The sequence below is a fragment of the Plodia interpunctella genome, chromosome 9, assembly GCF_027563975.2.
Source record: "Plodia interpunctella isolate USDA-ARS_2022_Savannah chromosome 9, ilPloInte3.2, whole genome shotgun sequence".
In the NCBI taxonomy this organism is placed as follows: Eukaryota; Metazoa; Arthropoda; class Insecta; order Lepidoptera; family Pyralidae; genus Plodia; species Plodia interpunctella.
In genome coordinates, this window is record NC_071302.1 from 4,191,575 (window position 1) to 4,198,931 (window position 7,357).

At 34.2% G+C, this 7,357-nt stretch overlaps 1 long non-coding RNA gene across 1 annotated transcript; it reads left to right on the forward strand.

Annotated features, from left to right (window-relative positions):
- Nucleotides 1-3,747: 3,747 nt before the first annotated feature.
- Nucleotides 3,748-6,392, forward strand: LOC128672502 (uncharacterized). Its single transcript, XR_008404980.1, has 3 exons — nucleotides 3,748-3,974; nucleotides 4,102-4,529; nucleotides 4,999-6,392. It is a non-coding gene; the product is annotated as an uncharacterized LOC128672502 (long non-coding RNA).
- The last annotated feature ends 965 nt before the right edge of the window (nucleotides 6,393-7,357 follow it).

Below are 7,357 nucleotides of genomic sequence, written 5' to 3' on the forward strand. Positions count from 1 at the left end.
TGGTCAATTTATTACCCAAGATTTTGTATGTAGATGTCGTCCGAAGCCAGGTCGCTAACTTAATATTATAGCCGTGGTATTACCGAAATTATAGTTAAGTAATGGTTGTGATTATGAATAAATGTCGAAGTCTGCACGAAGTGGAGAAAAAAAAGTAGGAAAGTGGGTCATCCTCCACTCCGAAGCTTTGTGCTTGTCCATTTAATATTAAAAATTCTTAATGGCACTAATAGAAGAATAATAGAAGCCAAAATATTTATTTTTATGTATATTTGTGCATGACATACAAAAATACTGGGTGGAATGAGATGCGGTTTTCACAGTTGTATAGCGGACGCAGGAAAATAACGCGGTACGCGAAGCTGCAGGCAAAAGTTAGTAATAAATATAAAATTTGAAAAGTATGTGAAATAGGGATGTGGTTTTAAGAATAAAAACAAATCTTCAAACTCTGTGAATGTGAGCATTGTGAATTTCTAATTGTGAAATTCTAACTTAATTATGAAGAAAGCCAAGCTTTGAGATTTATAATTAATTAACATTAACGACCGAGTCCCAATTAAAAACGTAATTATTTTCCGCCACGCTATAAGAATACCCACCACAAAAGCCTTACGCCTGTAATAACCTTCTGCTAACAAACCTCGTCTCAACTATGTCAAGAGACCCGACGTATGGTGCTCGCTTTCTGTTTATAATTTTTAGTAAATATTTTACTTTGGATTCTGTGATGCTTACTTGTATTTTAATCCGTGACATACACGTACGTAGACGTAATCAGTTACAAATTTTCCAATAGTCCGTGGCATCCTTTGCCAATCGGTTGAACCTATTTTGATCTAGTTTTAGGAGCGTAGTCCTACAGACAAGGAACCCTTATACTTTCGCAATGTCGACCTGTCTTAACGCGGTCTAACTCAAAAACTATTAGTACTACTAGAATGATGTAATTTGGTATGGGAATGAAATTAGTACTAGAATAATGTAATTTGGTATGGGAATGAAATTAGAAACCAATCTGTGAGGTACTTAATAATGCACAATGTGCGTATGTCTACTTCTTGAAGAATTATGAAGGTAACTTGTAAATAACTATATAATATAAAGAGTTTGCCTCAAAGAAAGTTCTAGACTTGTGTTATAGAATAATAATTTAACGATACTATATTTTATAATATATACATAGATAAACATCCAAGACCAGGGCCAATCAGAACATTTCCGCTGGCACTGCTGTGCCCCCAGATTTTCCATCCTGACCCGACCGGGGATCGAAACCGGGACCGGGTTCAGAGGCGAGCATTTTACCAATGCTTCACCGAGGTCGTAACTGTATATAAAATGTATTTTCAAAATATCAAAACATTATTTTTAATGATGTAATACTTCAAAGAATAAAATGATGTTAGCCAATTTTGTTTTTAATACAATTGTTCTAGTCTTTGCGTTGGAAATGGAATACTGGTGCAATAATAGTAAGAACTTTTGCTCCATTGCAAGGATTTCTTTTAAACTTCACAATCCCTGTAGGTATTTGCATCCCGGCGGATATCGGATATTGTCTGTCCAGGAAAAAGAAAAATGTATAATTCTTAAAGAAAATGGTAATTTGATGGATATAAGAGTCTTTAGATATAAATATGTTTTTATAAGCTTTTTTTAACTTGCAATGTAAGTAATTATGTACGAGTATGTTCGAATGGAATCTTGTAACTAAATTTTGAAGCTAAAATGTTGTAACACATGTTTAGTTTGGATGAGAACGCATTATTAGATAAGATAAACACCTTTAGGTGATAGTGCACTCCGGATCGGTTTTAAATGGTAGGAACCATTTAAAACTGACCCGGAGTTCCATTTAAAACCGAACCGGAGTGCAGCAGTTCACAATAATATCTATCTCTAACTAAAATAAAAATTTTGTATAAAAATATTTTTGTAAAAAATTTATTCAATTTGAATTTTAAAACGCAAAACAGTTATACAATTAAATACTAAGATTATAATTATGTAGAAGTGTATTGGTTTGTCCTTCTTGCACGTCAAAACCGAGCATCAGATTTAGTCATTTTTTGTGTGGTGATAGTTGAAGAGCTGGAGAATGATATAGGTTAGTTTATGCAGGCGGAGCCACGGGCTATAGCTAATTTTATGTTTATTTATTAAAATAAAAGTATACGTTATAAAGGCATTCTATGTGTTCACAGAGTTTTCTAAAATGTTCTTAAGCAGGGTAATACATTATGCGAATGCATTAACGGTAAAATTATAGTTCGTTTAATGATTTTAATACGTAATTACCAGATAATTATCATAACAATAGAGCCATATGGAAATATCAACGAATTATCGAGTGACCTCATTTTAATCCAGTACATATTAATTTTGTAGGTAGGTACATTTTAATGGGCTGTAAATTTTCATTATTCGGACATGAATATTATGTTTTTTTGCTATAAAAATATATGAATTTTTGCTTTGTTTATTTATTAACATTGTAATTGTTCTTATAGCTGGAACTGTTTGTTAAATTAGCTGCAGCAAAAGTTTCAGGTACAAATTATACCTGCATCTCAAGAGTTAGTGCAAGTAGTATACTGTATGTATGGTTTACTCACTACACCACACTATTTGATTCTCGTGAGGGGAATCATTTTGAGGAAACATCTACCGTACACTACACCAGTTAATTAATTTTAGAAGATATTGAAATTTCTATGATACTAATATAACACGTCAAAAAGGATTGTGTATCATCCTAAGTTAAATAAATAATTTTGAATTTGAATCTAAATGCATATGAGAATGTTTGTTTCTTAATGTATTCCACTGGACGGGCTGGGTTGTTATTTATTTTTAACTTTTATTAAAATTTGAGTGTGTTTAACCTCTATATAGCCTGATGGGAATCAATGATGCCTTGAATTCGGAAAATGCAGGAAGAACGGGTAGGTATAATCTGAAATTGCATATAACATGTAGCTTTTTATCCCACACGAGAATTGTTTCGGGGGAGCGTCACCATGGGGCGCAACTAGTAACTGATCTCGGTTTATAGTAGTGAGAATATAATTACTCATAGGTTAATTATATAATTTTGTGGTAATGAGAACAAAGAGCATTCTGTTTGTTTAATTCCGCTATTACTTTTAATGTTTGTGCCGGCATAACGGATTAAATTATACATTCACCACGAAATGAATTAACATAAAAACAACCGCTAATACCGCTGTTACACTGGTTTTCGTTTGTTGTACGTAGTACATTGTGATCGAACCTTATGTAATGAATGTGCGTTGTTTTGGGTACTTCGCCGTATAGGTAATTCACTTTCCCGTCTAAACTGTTGGACCGATTCTGATGAAATATGGTATGGAGGAAGTTAACCTAGGCTTTCCTAACTGTGCGTCGCGACGCCCTGGGACGTCACGGCATTGGCGACTCATATCGTCGACCTGAGATCGTAACAACAACCTTTAATTTAACTTTGCCCGTTAGAGTACACGTCACGTTTGGACACAGTTGCTTTACTCTTTAATTAGTTAGTTGGAGATAAGGTCACATAGCGGGATAGTTTCCTATACTTATAGAATAATATTATGGTTATTTGATTGTATAAATTACATTGGGAGTAAAAAATGTTTTCAGATAATTGATTTGATTCGTAATTTTGAATTGCCAATTGGATTGAATGACCAATTGGATTCGTAGTTTTGAATTTCAATTTCGAATGGAAATGATACGGAGCATAGATAATACTTTCTTACACACACAATGACATTTACTGTAGTTATTTTTCTGTAGTCCGGTTGACCGGACGTACCACCAAATAGTTAAAATATTATTTTTTAAACTCATACAAGGAATAAACAATGTTTTAGAGGAACATTAAATAAAATAGATCTGAACATTTACACCCCGTAAAACAAACGAGCCCTTTAAAAGGCGAATAAAATTGTACATCCTTTGCACAGGTATTTTATGATACAATATGGGATATAAACTCTGTTTTATTGTAATACCGTACATATATCGTCGCTATAAAATGTGTGTGAATTTATGGCGATTGAAACGTGTTTTAATGATCCTACTACTTTACAGGCAGTAAAAATTCCTGAAGCATTGAGATGAAGTGTTAAAAATGTCTTCAGATGTGTCCAAAACTTTGTTCTGCCGATAAGAGGAGTGAGGGAAATGAATTTTGTAAGATGCAAAGTTATGTTTCAATGCGAGGAGAAAATTTACGGTAATTATTCGTATCTCTCAGTGTTCGTACCTACTCTCTCTCCCACTCGTCGGAGCCCATGTTTCACCGTCCAACTTTTTTTTCTCAATTTCACATGGTGTTTGGTTACTCTAGACCATTGACATGAATATTATCCTGGATCCTGGACAACATGAAGCCAACATTTTTAAGTTTGCTCCTCTATCAGGGCCAAGATTTTATATCTCAGTTCTTTCACTAAAGACAAATTACCTCAAGATGAGAATTTCGGCTACCCAATTATGTATACTATGATTATAAAGAGGTAAGCGTTTGTGAGTTAATTAGTTTGTATGTTTGAGGTATGTACTCTCCTAAACTAGGGAACCGATTTCAAAAATTATTTCACCATTTAAAGTCACATTATCCAAGATTGCTATAGGCTATATTTTATTTCAAAATTTACGGAAAAATAGGTGATCTCTCATGGGAGAGTGAAGACATCTAGTGTCTGATAAATATATTTAGTTATTTCGTTCGGACTACATTACTCCGCCGACTCTATACACGAAGATACATTGAGCCCGGGACATCAAACAAATAATCTTGTTCCTGCTTACAAAATACTTGACTAGATAACGTAGCAGACTGATGCACCGGGCGTAGACTGAATATTTAACCCAAATTGTGTACGTCATTATGTTAAACAATGACATTAAACTATTCTGAAAGTAGAAAGACAGCATTTTTGTCTGTTTTGGAAATTGTACTATAGTTTTTTTTTTCTTTTACAGATCTGTATTATTAAGAGTACCTATACCTGAATAAGTTACAAGAACTTATTTACATGATTATGTACTCGTACCTTTTTGGTTTTTCAAAGAAATATTAATGAATTTGCGTAAATATTTATGAAGGAGGTTACGGTGTATGTTTTTCATTATTTCATTTATATTACAAAATCAATCAAGTTTCCACTAATTACGGTTACACATTTTTGGTTTACCCTTATATTATTTTAACAGATATTACTATGTTTAAACGTTGTAACATAAATGTCATGTTAAGAAATTTACACATCCAAGACATAATTTCTTTTATATCAAAGGTAAAATAACGCGGATTCTACACCACGGTGAATTATTTACGTTGATGTTGAGCGTAATATCGTGAATTTGTTACGAAGAGCTTTTTGCCTTAATCTGCTTAGCAATATATCAGGGGCAGCACAATAGCACAGATAGAAAGCCAAGAGCAACAGTTAAACTAACTGTCGGCAATTTGGACCTACATGAAACAGGATGAATCGGCTCTCAACATCGACTCGACAATTCACTTGAAATTCAATCTTATTTAATCAGGTATAGAATTGAAATTGACGGATTAAAATTTTGCCAGTTACATCTTTTTAGGTTATAAAGCAGTTTGCTAGCCGAATATGTAGTTAATTAATTTTGCGTTATATTCCAAGTGGTTAGAGTATGGTTTAGGTTGTCAGAAGTGTTTGCAAAGTTTAGCTGTGATGTGTATTGCGGGCGCAGGAGTTAATGGTCCAGCAACTGTTATTGAAGTCAGATATTACACCTACCCTCAGTTTTAGTGAATTCACAAATGTTACATTTCGATCATAACAATTTTAGCAAGCGCTGTTTACACCAATTTGCATAATGTTATTGTTGCATAAGCATTTAATTCGGATGTAGATACCAGAACAAAAATGAAATGTATTATTAATTTATATTTCAACACTATTTTGCTTCATAGTCGTGTTAGTCGTGAATGAAACAGATAACAACTTTCTTGGCACTATTAATGAAGTGGTTTGCCATTGCCTCGTCTATTTCACACACAAGTTAATAATCAATCAGTGTGCAGGTTACTCACGATGTTTTTCTTCACCGGAAGCAAGTGGTAGTCGATGAAAAGTACTATAGATGAATCAGATTGGTACACAAACTTATGTGGCACGAGTAGGAATCGAACTTCCTTTCGATCTTCAGTCTTAACCAATACACCACCGGCGCCAATTTAATTAATATTACAAATACGAAATTGGGTTTATTTGTTTGTTAAGTAAGCCTTATCACGCTTTATCTACTCAACCAATCCTCGCTCAAGTATACTTGTGAATACAAGGGACTTAAATAACAATTTTGTTTCCCTCTCTCTCTCTCATGACTCTCATCATCGTGACATTTAGGGTCGCCACTAGCTACGTACAAGTATGGTCTTACTATAAAGAAAAATAGAAAACAAATTATTAACTAAGTACTTACATATTTTTTTTATTTCATAGCAATACCAAATCGAATGGTCAAGATTGGTTGAAAAACACACAGTGTTGCCAGCCAAGAGGACTCGACGCCCTCATTTATTTACTACTTCTTATAGGAGTACGAACATTATATCACATTTTGTGAAATAATAGGGGCGTTACTTGTGTTTGAAGTGCTAAGAAAAGTGTTGAAAACAAAGACTTGCTGAGCTAGGAAGGAAAATAGGACTCGTTTTGAACTTAGAGGTTGGAGAACATAATAACAACTTATGAAAGTGTAAGTGCAAGATATTTTAAACAAAAGATGTTTAGGCCTTTGTAGGCTGTGGCGTAGCTAATAAGTGACTAGATAGGCCATGCACCGGGCTCCAACCTAAGGGGCCTATGATTCGTAGCAAGTTGGTTGGGACCCTTTTAAACTACGGTTACCTACATAGATTGTACTGGTTCGAAATGGTCTGGGCTAACTTCACTTCTGCAACTTCATACTTCGGCAACCACACACTTAATCTTTGCACCTATCAAATACCCCTGTATAATGTCTACTACACATAAAAATATATTTAAAAGTGTATCTTTGACAAAATAAAAAAAAATAGCATAATACTTAAAAACTTGCAAATACAAAAGATGTACTATAAAGTTTTCATAACGCCCTGTAGGGCGTTTAATTTAAGCGTGCCTGCTCTGAGGAATAATATTAAAAGAGGTGCTTTGTGAGGTGTCGTAACAAATTGGCGGTATCTGCGGCGCTGTCCTGCCGGCCACGAGACACACAGCTTGAGACAGCGGTGAAATTAGTGAAATATTGTCCAAAAATAGTGCTTTGTGTTATGTAGTTGCAAATTGACGTGGTATGTGGCGCTGCCTTGTTGGCC